Raw genomic sequence first — 16,685 nt, forward strand, 5'->3', positions numbered from 1 at the left:
AACACTGACCTTAAATGACACATTAGATCAGATGGACTTAATACATATATATAGAACATTGCATCCAAAAGCAGCAGAATACACAGTCTTTTCAAGTGCACGTGTAACATTCTCCAGGATAGATCACATGCTAGGCTAAAAAACAAGCCTCAGTAAATTTAAGAAAACTGAAATTGTATCAAGCATCTTTTCTGACCATTAGAAATCAACTACAAGGAAAAAACTGCAAAAAACACAAACACATGGAGGCTAAACAATATACTACTAAACAACCAATTGATCACTGAAAAAATTAAAAAGGAAATCAAAAAATACCTGAAGACAAGCTAAAATGAAAACGCAATGATCCAAAATCTATGAGATGCAGCAAAAGCAGTTCTAAGAGGGAAGTTTATAGTGATACAAGCTTATCTCAGGAAACTAGAAAAATCTCAAACAACCTAACTTAACTAGAAAGAGACGAACAAAACTCAAAGTTAGTAGAAGAAAAGAAATCATAAAGGTCAGAGCAGAAATAAGTGACATAGACACCAAAAAAGTAGAAAAGATCAATGAAACTAAGAGCTGTTTTTTTGAAACGGTGAACAAAATTGATAAACCTTTAGCCAGACTGAAGAAAAAAGAGAGAGGGCCCAAATCAATAAAATCAGAAATGAAAAAGGAGAAGTTAAAACTGACACCACGGAAATACAAAGGATCATAAGAGACTAATATGAACAACTATATGTCCATAAAATGGACAACCTAGGAGAAATGGACAATCTCCCAAGACTGAGCCAGGAAGAAATAGAAAATATGAACAGACCAATTACCAGTAATAAAATCGAATCAGTAATAAATAACTCCCAACAAACAGAAGTCCAAGACCAGATGGCTTCACAGGTAAATTCTATCGAACATTTAGAGAAGAGTTAACAGCTATCCTTCTCAAACTATTCCAAAAAATTGCAGAGGAAGGAACACTTCCAAACTCATTCTATGAGGCCACCATCATCCTGATACCAAAAGCAAAGATATCACAAAAAAAGAAAACTACAGGCCAATATCACTGATGAACATAAATGCAAAAATCCTCAACAAAATATTAGCAAACCAAATCCAACAATACATTAGAAGGATCATACACCACGATAAAGTAGGATTCATCTCAGTGATGCAATTTCAATATGTACAAATCAATCAATGTTATACACCACATTAACAAATTGAAGAATAAAAAACATATGATCTTCTGGAGAGATGCAGAAAAAGCTTTGACAAAAATTCAACATCCATTTATGATATAAATTCTCCAGAAAGTGGGTATGGAGGGAACATACCTCAACATAATAAAGGCCATATACGATAAGCCCACAGCTAACATCATACTCAGTGGTGAAAAGCTGAAAGCACTTCCTCTAAGATCAGGAACAAGACAAAGGTGCTCACTCTCACGACTTTTTTTTTTTTTTAATTATTTATTTATTTTTGGCTGCCTTGGGTCTTCGCTGCTGTGCACAGGCTTTCTCTAGTTGCGGCGAGCGGGCGCTACTCTTTGTGGTGGTCGCAGGCTTCTCATTTGGTGTCTTCTCTTGTTGCGGAGCACGGGCTCTAGGTGCATGGGCTTCAGTAGTTGTGGCATGTGGGCTCAGTAGGTGTGGCTCCTGGGCTCTAGAGCACAGGCTCAGTAGTTGTGGCGCACAGGCTTAGTTGCTCCTCGGCATGTGGGATCTTCCTGAACCAGGGCTCGAACCCATGTTCCCTGCATTGGCAGGCGGATTCCCAACCACTGCGCCACCAGGGAAGTCCCTCTCACGACTTTTATTTAACATATTATTGGAGGTCCTACCCACAGCAGTCAGACAAGAAAAAGAAATAAAATGACTCCAAATCATAAAGTAAGAAATAAAACTGTTGCTGTTTGCAGACGACATGATACTATATGTAGAAAATCCTAATGATGTCACTAAAAAACTACTAGAGCTTATTAATGAATTTGTTAAAGTTGCAGGATACAAAATTAATATACAGAAATCTGTTGCATTTCTATACACTAACAATGAACTATCAGAAAAAGAAGTTAAGGAAACAATCCCATTTACAATTGCATCAAAAAGGATAAAATATTAGGAATAAACGTACCTAAGGAGGTAAAAGACCTGTACTTGGAAAACTATAAGAATTGATTAAAGAAACTGAAGATGATACAAACAAATTGAAAAATATACTGTATTCATGGAATTGGAGTAATTAATTTGTTAAAATGACCATACTACCCCAGGCAATCTACAGATTCAGTGAAATCCTTATCAAAATAACAAAGGCATTTTTCACAGAACTAGAATAAATAATTTTAAAAATTGTATGGAAACCCAAAAGACCCTGAATAGCCAAAAGAATCTTGAGAAAGAAGAACAGAGCTGGAGGTATCATGCTCACTGACTTCAAGCTATACCACAAAGCTACATAATCAAAAAAGTATGGTACTGGCACAAAAATAGACACATAGATCAATGGAACAGAACAGAGAGCCCAGAAATAAACCCACACATTTATGGTCAATTAACTACAACAAAGGAGGCAAGAATATACAATGGAGAAAAGACAGTTTCTTCAGTAAGTGGTGCTGGGAAAACTGGACAGCTACATGTAAAAGAATAAAATTTGAACATTTTCTCACACCATTTATAAAAATAAACTCGAAATGGATTAAAGACCTAAATGCAAGACTGGAAACCATAAAACTCTTAGAAGAAAACGTAGGCATAACACTCTGACATAAATTGTAGCAATATTTTTTTTGATCTGTCTCCTAAGGCAAAAGAAACAAAAGCAAAAATAAGCAAATGGGACCTAATTAAACTTAAAAGCTTTTGTGCAGCAAAGGAAACCATCAACAAATGAAAAGACAACCTACTGAATGGGAGAAAATATTTGCAAATGATAATACTGATAAAGGGTTAATATCCAAAATATATAAACAGCTCATACAACTCAACATCAAAAAAACAAGCAACTTGATAAAAAATGGGCAGAAGAGCTGAATAGACAGTTTTTCAAAGAAGACATACAGATGGCCAATAGGCACATGAAAAGATGCTCAACATTGCTAATCATCAGAGAAATGCAAATCAAAACGAGATATCACCTTACACCGTCAGAATGGTTATCATCAAAAACACCATAATAATAAATGTTGGTGAGGATGTGGAGAAAAGAAAACCTTTGTACACTGTTGGTGGGAATGTAAATTGGTGCAGCCAACTGTGCAAAACAGTATGGAGGTTCCTCATAAAACTAAAAATAGAAATATCATATGACCCAGCAATTCTACCCCGGGTATATATCTAAAGAAACAAAAACATTAATTCAAAAAGATATATGCACCCCAATGTTCATAGCAGCATTACTTACAATAGCCAAGATATGGTAGCAACCTAAGTATCCATCAACAGATGAATGGATAAAGAAGGTGTGCTATATATAAATATATATAATATATACAATGGAATACTACTCAGCCATGAAAAAGAATGCACTTTTGCCATTTGCAACAACAGGGATGGACCTGGAGCATATTATGCCTAGTGAAGTAAGTCATACAGAGAAAGACAAATACTGTTTGATGTCACTTATATGTGGAAACTAAACATTAAAACAAACTAGTGAATATAACAAAAAAGAAACAGACTCATCAATATAGAGAACAAAGTAGTGGTTACCAGAGGGGAGAGGGAAGTTGGAGGGGCAAGATAGGGGTAGAGAATTAAGAAGTATGAACTATTATGTATAAAATAAAGAAGCAACAAGGATACATTCTATAGTACAGGGAATCAAAATTGTGAATCTTGGGAATTCCCTGGCGGTTCAGTGGTTAGGACTCTGTGCTTTCACTGCCAAGGGCCCAGGTTCAATCCCTGGTCAGGGAACTAAGAACCTGCAAGCTGCGCAGTGCAGACAAAAAAAACTGTGAATCACTATGCTGTACACCTTAAACTTATATAATATTGTAAATCACCTATACCTCAATTAAAAAAAAACCTTCACAGAAACATCTAGACTAATGTTTGACTGAACAGTTGGGTATCATAGCCTAGTAATGTTGACACGTAAAATTAACCTTCACACAGCCCAAAACTTTTTCATATACTTACAATTGAGGCAAAATCAGTCTCTTTGTACAGTGTCTAGAGCAGTGCTTCTCAACTTTTAATGCCCAAAGGAATCACCTATGGATCATGCTAAATGCAGATTCTGATTCAGTAGGTCTAGTGTAAGCCCTAGCTAGCTCCCAGATGATGCTAACGTTGCTGGTCCTTAGACCATACTTTGAGTAGCAAGAGTCTAAACCAGGACTGCACAATAGAAATATTACTGGAGCCACAAATGTGAGCCACATATGTAACTTAAAATTTTCTAGTGGCTACATTAAAAATGTAAAAACAATAGTTGAAATTAAATTTAATAACTTATTTAACCCAAAATATCAAAAATACTATAACATGTAATTAATATAAAGATGGTTAATAAGATATTTTACATTCTTTTTTTCATACTAAGTCTTTGAAGCTGGTCTGTAGTTTTTACATTTACAGTATATCTCAGTTCATACTAGCCACAGTTCATAATTCATTAGCCACAGTTAGCTATTGGCTATCATAGTGGATAATGAAGGATTAACGCTTCCATGTAGGAGCCATAAAGGGGCATCTGGATGAGTATTTATGACACTTTCTTTCCTATCCTCATTTCTTCTTTCAGATAAGTCTTTATTAAATGAGATTCGTATTCAGGAATCCAAGTGCATTTGAGCACAGACATTAACAACATCAAAGCATGAGGCTGACTTATGCAGATAAACAACAGCTTTTCATTCTTTTTCTCTCTCTAAGAAGTAGAGAAACATTTACATTCAGCAATGGACATAATGAGATATGAACTACTGCATTGGTTTCTGATGGTTGACTGCACAAATGACATTCGCCCAACCTTCTTTTGGTTCTGCCAGGTAAGACTAGGGTCAATGCAAATATCCTGGACCATGATGCTGGCATCTCAAAAAAGCTGATCAAGAGAGCTGGCCAAAGAAGATGTCCAAAGGCAACCCAATCCCATTACAGTGCTGCAACACTCTCCTGTACCCCAGTACTGATACTTTTCAATATCATATCCCATAGCTGAAAGAAAGATCCCATCTGCTGGGAAGAGGAAGTGGACCATGAAATGCTTCACTTAGGGGTTGCATTAGAGCTGGCACTTGATAGCCTGGCAACAGTTTTGCAGGAAAAGTTGGAGGGAACTAACATTCCAGAAATAAGAAAAAAATATGAACAAAGGTATGTATAAGCCCAGAGGTAAAGAGGAAGGTCTTGAGTTTGAATCTTTGCCCTAACACTTACAAACACTACTGTGACTTCCATCTCATTTACTTATCAATGTGAAATTCCTGCCTTGTTCCTTCTAGTTTCTTGCTCCCCTGTTAGACAACCCTATTCCCATAGTGCATGCTCAGTTAGTTAGTTGATTATTTTCTGTGTCTCGGTAAGAAAATTCCCTTATGTTATTTCACTTCCTTTCCCCACCACCCCATATTGCACAGGGGAAGTTATCTATTGGGCAGCCATTTTACCTCACTCCCTGGTATACAAAAAAAGACAACTAGATTTGAATTCTGAAGACATGTTTACTCCTATCTTTTTTTCTGTTGCCTTAGATAATTAATTTAACCTCTTTGAACAATTTTCTTCATTTATATAACAGTGATAACAAAATCTTCTGCATAATTTTGTTAGCACTAAATAGAATATGTAAGTAAGAATGACTAGCAATGAGTAGATCCTTAATAAATTATTTTGTCACCCTTTAAAAAAATGTGTGAGTGAGAGAAATTAGTAACTGAGAAGGCAGGCCCTAAAAAATCGATCTTAGACCTTTCTGAGATTGACAGTATCTAAGGATTAAAGGTATATTTCAATCGGTTAGCTTTTCCTCAACTTTCTACCTCCTGGAAAGATTGCTTATATGCATTTACAGTTAGAACTCCAGTGCATAATTGTAAATAATAAATCATTAAAATATATTACATGCATCTAAAAATGGTCGTGAGAGTAAATGAAATTGTATGTTGTTGAATTTAGGCCTTGTAATAAGGTGGGGCTGTTATAAGATTGAATTGCAAAGTCAACTCTAAGGAACTTGTCCAGGGTCAAAATGCCAGTGATATGCATATGTATGCCAGTATCTTAGTTTATGTACCCAAATTGAAGTTGGAGTATGACCCAGGTCAAGGAGATAAGGTTGGGTCTTGTAACTCCAGGAAGACTCATAAACTAAAAGGAAAGAAGCTAATAAAGGGCTAGGCATCTAAACTCTGGTCAGGATACAGGTGGTGGAGTATAATCCTCCTGGATAGCAGTTGCTTTCCCTATGGGTAAAAATTTGATGCCTGACCATCATACACTTACGATGCTTATTTCTCTGCGTAAGTAAAATTGGAAAAGTTCTCTGTTCAAAGCAATTCATTAATTTCACGATATTTTCCTTAAATGAAGTTATGTTTTTAATGAAACAATGTACTATTAGTGTATAGAATTTGCATATTGTTATGTCCTTTTCCATTTTGCTAGGTTTTATAGGAACTCTAAGTAGATGTTTATAAAATATAACTTCTACAGATTTTCAGCAATGTTATATAAATAGACTCATTCAGCAATTTGCAATGTACTATTCATGGCAATGAAAAATTTCAGTGTGAAAACATTGTGGCTGGGATGGACCCAGAGGAAAATTAGTAATAAAGATAGATACTTTGGTAAGAATGATGTAATACTATGTTGACTTTGAGCTATGCAATTTTAATTTTGATGAGGACAGTCACTAAAAATGATATGTGTAAGTTTGTTATAGGGACCAGAGTCCTTTAAAGTGTCTGAATATTTGAAGTAACCACTAGAAAAACCATAAGCAAGAAGTTTGATCATGGGTTTACTACCCCATGGGTCACATTCAATACACTTGATCAAAAAAGAATTAGTTAAGATGATAGCCTTGATTAGGAAAATCCCCATTTGGGAAAACAGATCCAACAGGGAATGAAATAAAGGCAAGCGAGGTCAGTATTTTTTGGTGATTGTTAAGTTGTTGTTTTTCTTCCTCCAACCATTTACTATCAGGCTGTCAATCATTAAAGGGAGGGATTACATTTTATGCACCTAAAGTTTTGGCAGCCAATACAATGTTATATTCAGGACTACTGAGAGGGGCCTTTAGACCAGAGGTTTCCAAAGTGCATGTGTATAAGATGATCCATGGGGCACAGGAAGGAAAACAAGAACTTTTATTTAGATTTGTAATTTATTTTGTTTTATTTATCTTTTACAGAGCTTTATTGAGATATAATTTACAAACCATAAAATTCACCTGTTCAAAGTGTGAAAGTTAATGATTTTTAGTATATTAAGATTTGTGCAATCTTCACCAGAATCTTATTTCAGAACATTTTCAATACTCCAAAAAGAAACCCCATACCCATTAGCAGTCATTCCCATTCCCCCTTCACCCCGTCTCCAGACAACCATTTATCTACTGTTTGTCTCTATAGATTTTCTTATACTAGACATTTTCACATACATGAAATTGTATAATAAGTGGTTTTTTACAATGGGTTCTTTCACTTAGCATACAGTTTTCAAGGTTCAACTACAGTGCAGTATGTATCAGTACTTCATTGTTTTTAAAGCCAAAAAGTAGTCCATTGTATGGATATACCATATTTTATTTATCTATCTGCTGATGAAAATTTGGGTTGTTTCCACTTTTTAGCTAGTATGAATAATGCTGCTATGAACATTCATGTAGAAGTTCTTGTGTGGAGATACATTTTCAATTCTCTTGGGTATGTACCTAGAAGTGAAATTGTGGATCATACGGTACTCTATGTTTAACATTTTGAGCAACTGCCAGACTTTTCCATAGTATCATTTTACATCTCTATCAGCAATGTATAAGGATTCCATTTTCTCCACATCCTCACCACACTAGTTATTTACTTGATTATAGTCACCTAGTTGTGTGCAGTGGTATCACACTATAGTTTTGATTTGTATTTCCCTGATAACTAATGATGTTGAGGAACTGTCCATGTGTTTATTGGCTATTTGTTTGTCTTCTTTGGAGGGATGTATATTCAAATCCTTTGCCCATTTTTATTTTATTTTATTTTTTATTTTTTTTAAAGGGGATAATGATACTTCCTATCCCACGCATTTTTTAAAAAAATATTTATTTGTTTGGCTGTGCCGGGTCTTAGTTGTGGCACACGGGATCTTCGTTGCCACTTGCAGGATCTTTAGTTGCTGCACGCGGGATCCTTTAGTTGCGGCATGCGGGCTCTTAGTTGTGGCATGTGGGATCTAGTTTCCTGACCAGGAATCGAACCTGGGCCCCGTGCATTGGGAGCGTGGAGTCTTAACCACTGGACCACCAGGGAAGTCCCCAAATCCTTTGCCCATTTTTAAATTGGGAAAATTAAAATTTTTATTTTAAAGTTTAAATTAAAAATTTTTTTAAAATTTGTCTTTTTATTGTTGAGTTGTAAGAGTTCTTTATATATTCTGCATACCAGTCCCCTGTATTTATAGTTATTTGTATTTTGTTTTACAATTTCTAACTTTTGAATATGTTTTATAGTAAACATAATAGTACAATAATGTGTATATTATTTATAACTAAATTGGGGGGAGTGTACTCAAACTATTTTTTACAGTTAGGGGCTTACAATTAAATGTCTATAGAGCAGTGCTTTAGACTAAAATTATTATTTTTTCCCATCTGTTGTTTTCAAGAAGGGGAAGCTGAGTGTACTAAAGATAAACTTTAGCTCTTATATCTTTTAATCACTGTCCTATTGAACTGTGCCTGGTAAATACAAATTTAGGTTATGCTAGATCATTAACACTTAACAGCTTAGGAAACCCTAAATATGGGAGATGAGGAAGGGTGACTAAAATGTAAGTGCCACCACATAGTGATTACTCCAGTAAATAGCAGTCAAGGTAGACATCATCATCATTTTGATTCTACAGATGGAAGATGAAGAGCCATGTTAAGTAACATGGACAAGGTCATACAGCTCATGAATGGTAAAGCTAGAATTTGAATTCAAGTCTGACTCCAAAGCCCATTGTTTTCTATGTGACACTGCCTATCAGTTAAATAATAGGTGAGATTTCTACAATGAGCAGGACATTGGACTAGATGACTTCCCTCCCAATTCTGATGTTATAGCATTTTGATGTGAAAAAGCATTCAGGTCTGTGTCTGCGGTGATTTTCAGAACTAATAAACATCTAGGGGCAATTACCACTTTGTTTTACCACCTGTGAATAATACCCAGTGCAGTCACATGTATAAGTGGAATTAATAACTGTCTGTGATGGTGACATGCCAAACATTGACTTAAAAAGAAGAGATATGTGAATTACTATTTCTGAATTACTATTTCTGGAGTTTTTAATCATTTATGTAATAGTCAATAAATTTTGTTTATACTTATTATATTTAGAATGTAACTTTGTATTTATAGTACAAATTATATTTGTATTTATTCAAAGTAGATTCCATAAAATAAATGTGACATACTTTCATTCTAATGAGGAACTCATACTCCATGTCTAAATAAATGAGATGAATGGATTACAGCATGAAGATCAATTCATTTCAGCCAACTAATTTTTACAAATCACCACAGAAATAATTAAGCTATTATTATCAGTATTATCAGTATGAATTAAGCTATTATTATCAGCTATTATTATCAGTATTAACGTCTGGTTAAATCATAACATGTAAGCCTAGCCAATAGTCTAGGGGCTTAGATTATATTGTCACCCAAACTATATCATGAGCAATAAATCCATTTCATACAGACAGCAAACTAAAGGAGAGTAATAGTGCATTATTCTTCATGGAATAAAGTTCATTTAATTTTACCCAATAGCAAAAACCAGATTTAAAAACACTCCAAATTTAGTGAAGTAAAATCAAAATTATATAAAGTCAAATGAGTTATTTTATATACTCAATGCTTTTACTTGCTCCCAATGTAGTTATCTTTCCCTCAGCCTCCATTGTTTTAATGCACTGACTGGTGCATGCCTCCTTTGGCAAAGGTATTGAGAAATGCATAATAATTGGTATTCTACAATATATAAGATTTCTGTTGGGAATTACTTCTTTTCAGATGAAGGATTTTTTTTTCCATTGAGGGATTTATACCATAATTAGAAAAATGATGGTATACACCCCAGTGGAAAGATTGTACTTTAATTGGTATTCATTTGTGTTAGACAAGCCCATGGAGAAAACTAGGAACGCTTTTTATTGAAGTTAAATTGTCAACTGTGAAATCAACTAAATCACATTCTCACTTATATATCTGAAACAATTGATCCATTTAATTACTTTTTAAAAAAGAGCTAGTCATCTGACATTAACTGAATAATCCTGAACAAAAAATTTTAAAACCCTTCAGATGAAAAAATAGGCTCAGGTAAACTTGGAGAGGCAGTAGAATATTTTAAGTATACTTAAAGTTACTATCTTCTAGAAAATCTTACATTTTACAAGTATGTCAATATGAAATAATACGTTTCATATTTTGAGGGTTTCTTAGCAGGAAGATTTAGCTTAATGTCAGGATCAAGGCCTGTTAATGGCAATAAGATTATACTTGAACTTCTCACTTATAAGATAAAAATAATAGCATATGCAGCCTAGCCATCTCCTAACCCTCCATGATAGGACAAAACCACATTTCAAATTAATTCAGATGATATTTACTGAGTACAATTTGCATGATGACCTGGAATTTCTAGGGCAATCAAGGTAATATTCAGTCTGCTTGCCTACATAAATCAACCAAATGTCCTGGAAATTCCAAAATTTTATCATCCAAACTATCTTCTAGACTACATGTTACACATGAAAGTAACAAAAAACTCTTTTGTCACAACATGCTTATTACATAAAAGTATGGTTTTCAACGATTTTGCCACTGTCAATACTGGATAAACTTTTATTGACCAAGTGTGTTTATTCCTAGTAAGAACAAGTGCTAATAAAATGCAAGTTATTTATTTTGGGTCTGGGACATTCCAAATAGTTCAGTAACTGGCAAATACTATTTATGTCATAGAGATGAAGAAACTATGGTACATTACAGATAAGTGACTGGGTCCTTGGAAATAATAAATTCAGCAGAAGAATTTATAATATTTTGCATTTGTATAATTCTACATAGGACTTCACTCACCACTCTGCCACCCATCCCTGAAATCCTCCTTAAGCAATCTCAACCTCCAGGCTTTCCTGAGCTTTCATGTTCACATTTTAGTCTTTATTCAATTCATTTCAATGAAGATTTATTGAACATCTACTGTTTGCAAAGTACTGTGCTAACTGCAGATACAAAGATGAATGAGATGTTCTCAATAAGCTTAAATCTAGTAAAGAGAAGATCATAATACCACAATAATACTATAAGAAAGATACAAGTAAATATGTGAACATAAAGGAAGAGAGCATTTTCACCATGGCAGAATCAGAGCAGTATTAGAAAAAGTATCCGAAACTTAGAAATAATGCAAAAAGATTGGTGCCACATATTTTCAATGTCATAAGAAAGTGAAGGTCATCCAAGGATTGTTAGGGCAACAATCAGAAAATGTCTTCTGTAAAGGTTCAGATAGTAAATATTTTCACTTTTGTGGGCCATATTGTCTCACAAGTACTCAACTCTGTCATTGTTAACATGAAAGCAGCCATACACCATTTTAAATAAATGAGTGGCCAGATTTGGCCCACAGGCTGTAATTTGCCAACCCCTGATCTGGGAGACCTAGGATAATAACTCAGCATTACAAAAACAAACAATCCAATTAGAAAATGACATGCACAGATATTTCACCCAAGAGGATATACAGATGGTAAATAAACACATGAAAAGATGTTCAACATCATTAACCATTAAAGAAATGTGAATTAAAAGTACAATGAGATATTACTACACACCTATCAGAATGACTAAAACAAAACATAGTAATAACACCAAATGCTGGTGAGGATGTAGAGAAACTAGGTCACTCATACATTGCTGGTAGGAATGTAAAATGGTACAGACACTATGGAAAATAGTTTGGCAGTTTCTTTCAAATCTAAAAATGGGCTTCACTTATGATCCAGCAATCGTACTCTTGGGGTTTAACCCAGAGAAATGAAGATTTATTTTCCTGCAGGAATTTGTACATGAATGTTCATAGCAGTTTTATTTGTAATAGTCAAAACCTGGAAACTACCCAAATGCCTTTCAATGGATGAATGGCTAAATAAACTGTGGTATATCCATACCATGGAATACTACTCAGCAGTTAAAAAAAAAAAAAAAAAAAAAAAGGAATGAGTTACTGATACATATAACAACTTGGATGGATCCCAAGGGCATTATCCTGAGTGAAAAAAGCCAATATTGGGGACTTCCCTGGTGGCCTAGTGGTTAGGATTCCAAGCTTTCACTGCTAGGGCCTGGGTTCAATCCCTGGTCGGGGACCTGAGATTCCGCAAGCCATATGGTGTGGCCAAAGAAAAATAAATAAAATAAAATAAAATAAAATGATCTTCAAGAAGACTCATAAAAAAGACTCTAAAAAAGCCAATCTTAAAAACTCACATACTTCATGATTCTATTTATGTAACATTCATGAAATAACATAATTATAGAGATAGAGAAGAGATTCATGGTTGCCAGGAATTAGGAATAGAAGGGGAGGAGATTGGTGTGACATAAATGAGTAACATGAAATAGTCTTATGCTGATGTTACAGTTGAGTATTTTGATTGTGGTGGTGGTTACACAAGGCTACACATGAGAAAATTGCATAGAGGTACACACACACACACACAAATGAGTACATATATAACTGTTGAAATCTGAATAGGCTCTATGAATTGTAACAATATCAATTTTTTGGTTTTGATATTGTACTATAGTTGTATAAGTTGTTACCACTGAGAAAAGCTGGGAGAAGAGTACATAGAGCTTCTCTGTATATTTCTTTGCAACTTCCTATGAATCTATAATTATTATAAATTAAAAAAAAATTTAAGATGATAAATTGGTCTTCAAGCTATTACCAAGGGGTAATAAGAGGTTATATTTACCTTCTGTGTAATATGCCTGATAGCAGAGATTTCAAATATCATAAGAATAATTTTATCTACATTTTATTGCCTTTATCATATCTTTGATTTTTTTAAAAAAGTGCATCCAAGGTACAAAGAACAAAGATTCTTCTATAAGGAAGAACTAAGTTTCCTTATAACCATGTTGCTTTCCTCTATGGTCATTTTAAAACATTTTTTAATCATTTTGATTAAATTGATAACCAAGTATTGTTTTTCAGGTACCCATGAAAATATTTCAGAAATTGTATAATTTTTGTAAGGCACTGGAGACTTGTCAATGCCTTTGCTGTTAAGTATGTGCTTACACTCAGGAGAACACTGATCAAACTCTTATGAAATAGTTGTGTAGTGTGTGCTAATAGAGAATTTTACTTTCCTCCATTCTAATATTATTGGTGACTGTAATAAATTAACCATAGCCTCTAGGTATCATTATCAAACAGATTTCTCCTTCCTGATGCATGCCTGAAGTCTCTGCTATAAGGTACTGGCTAGAATTTGTGTCTACAACAAAAGAGGACTGTTGCAGAGGCTTGTGGATAGGACTAGATCAGGTACTCTGAACTATTGCTACTTTAAGAAGAGACTCCTGCTTCTAGGATTCTGAGCTGACATTGCTTAGATAGGTTTTAGACTGAATGAGTGGAGTGGGCCAGAGTTTCCAGGACTCTTTGTAGTCCAGAAATAGATATAGTTCATGAAGGCAGACTGCTCATCTAAGATGCAATAGACACAAATGGAACAAAAGTTAAATACATAGGCATGAGTGAAGTGATGAGGGAATCTTATTACAGTTATTTCCTTGGAATACGGTGGGTATTATTTTTTAAAGCTTTATTGAGTTATCATTTATGTACTGACTCAAAGATTTCCAGTTCATTCATATAATTGTGCAACTACCACTAAAACTAGTTTTTTAAAATATTTCCATCACACTTAAAAATGCTCTCAGGCCCTTTTGCAGTCAATTCCCACTCCCCACCAAGCCCAGGCAACTACTTATCTGCTTTCTGACTCTGGCCTTTTCTGGACAATTTATATAAATGGAATTATGCAATATGGGGCCTTTTGTGTCTGGATTCTTTCACTTAGCACATTTTTGAGGTTCATCCATGTTGTAGCATGCATCATTATTTCACTCTTTTTTAAAAAATTAATTAATTAATTAATTAATTTTTGGCTGCGTCTTCATTGCTGTGCACGGGCGTTCTCTAGTTGCGGCGAGTGGGGCTACTCTTCGTTGCGGTGGCAGACTTCTCATTGAGGTGTCTTCTCTTGTTGCAGAGCATGGGCTCTAGAGCACAGGCTCAGTAGTTGTGGCGCATAGGCTTAGTTGCTCCGTGGCATGTGGGATCTTTCTGGACCAGGGCTCGAACCTGTGACCCCTGCATTGGCAGGCGGATTCTTAACCACTGTGCCACCAGGGAAGCCCTCACTCTTTTTATAGCTGAATGGTATTCCATTGTATGGATATACCACATACTGTTTATCCATTCACCAACAATGCACATTTGAATTGCTTCCAGTTCTGGGCTATTTTGAATAACGCTGCTATGAATATTTGCATACGAGTCTTTGTGTGACGTATATTTTAATTTCTCTTGGGTAGATTCTTAAGGGTGGAATTTTTGGGTTGCCTGGTAAGTTTATGTTCAACTTTTCATGAAACTGCCAAACTATTTTCCAAAAAGACCATATCATTTTCCCTTCCCACAAGCAATGTATGAAGATTCTTGTTTTTCTATATCCTCACCAACATTTTTACTGTTTGTCTTTTTGGATAGAGCCATTCTACTGAGTATGAATTAGTATCTCACTATGGTTTTAATTTGCATCTCCATGATGGTTAATTATGTTGAACAATTTTTCATGTGCTCATTGGCCATATGTCTGGCTTCTTTGGAGAAATGACTATTCAGATCTTTTCTCCTTTTTTTTAATATGTAGTTTTATTATCGAGTTGTAAGAGCTCTTTAAAAATTCTAGATTAAGTCCCTTAATAGTTAAATGATTTGCAAATATTTTCTCCCATTCCGTGAGTTGTCTTCACTTTCTTGATGGTATCCTTTGAAACACAAAGGTTTTTAATTTTGATGAAGTCTTTTATTTACTTTTTTTGTCATTGTTGCTAGTGCTTTTGGTATCATATCTAAGCTTTGTTTAACCAAAGGTTACAAATATTTTCTCCTATATTTTCTTCTAGAATTTTTATAGATTTAGTTTTTACATTTAAGTCTATGATCTATTTAGACTTATTTTTGTTTATAATGTAAAGTAAGGGTCTAAATTAATTTTTTGGCATTTTATGGATATTCAATTGACACAGAACCATTTGTTGCAAGGGCTATCCTCTTCCCATTGAATTGTCTTGGAGCCATGTTGAAAAATCATTTGATCATAAACGTATGGGTTTATTTCTGGACTCCCAATTCTGTTCCATTGATCTACATGCCCATCCTTATGCCAATACCACACTGTCTCCATTATTAACTTTTGAAAGTTTTAAAATAGGGTAGTGTAAATCCTCCAACTTTGTTATCATTTTTCAAATTTATTTTGGCTATTTGAGGACCTTTGCATTTCCATTTGAATTTTAGGCTTACCTTGTCAATTTAGGGAACCTTGCAATCTTAACAATACTGAAAATTCCAATCCATTAACATGGAATGTCTCTCCCGTTTATTTAGATCTTTTAAAATTTATCTTAGCAATGTTTTGTGGTTTTCAGTATACAAATTTTGTACTTCTTTTGCTAAATTTCTTCTTAAGTATTTTATTCTTTTTGATGTTGTTAGGAATGTTTTCCTGATAGTTTTCTTAATTGCATTTTTGGATTGTTCATTGCTAATGTACAGAAGTACAAATAATTTTGGTATATGGATCTTGTGTCTTGTGACCTTGCTAAATTCATTTATTAATTTTAGTAGTGTGTGTTTGTGCGTATTCCTTAGGATTTTCTAAATATAAATCATGTTGTCTGCAAATTAAGACAGTTTTTACTACTTTCTTTCTAATCTGAATGGCTTTAAAATAATTTTGTTGTTTTTGCACTGGTTAGAATCTGCAGTACAATGCAGTACAATGATGAATAGAAGTGATGACAGTGGACACTCTGGTCTTGTTTCTGACCTTAGAGGAAAAGTATTCAGTCTGTCATGATTACATATATTAGTTAAAGGTTTTTCATAGATGTTCTTTATCAGGTTAGGAAAGTTTCCTTCTAATCCTAGTTTGTTGAGTGCTTTTATCATGACAGGGTGTTGAATTTTATCAAATGCTTTTCCTGTATCTTTTGAGATGATTATGTGTATTTTGTCCTTTATTCTATTAATATGGTATTTTTAATTGTTTTGTGGGCTTTTTTTTTTAAAGACACACTTATTCAGTGTCATGATCAGACTATTACATTTAGCAATCAACACCATGGGTGCAAAAAAAAAATCTACATTAAAACCCTTTGTTGGAAT

At 34.3% G+C, this 16,685-nt stretch overlaps 1 long non-coding RNA gene across 1 annotated transcript in view; it reads right to left on the minus strand.

The window, feature by feature from the left end:
• LOC137756227 (uncharacterized) overlaps positions 1-16,685 on the minus strand; it is a 102,453-nt gene that overhangs the window by 54,954 nt on the left and 30,814 nt on the right. The gene's annotated exons all lie outside the window — the stretch shown is intronic.

Source organism: Eschrichtius robustus, chromosome X, assembly GCF_028021215.1.
Source record: "Eschrichtius robustus isolate mEscRob2 chromosome X, mEscRob2.pri, whole genome shotgun sequence".
Lineage (NCBI taxonomy): Eukaryota > Metazoa > Chordata > Mammalia > Artiodactyla > Eschrichtiidae > Eschrichtius > Eschrichtius robustus.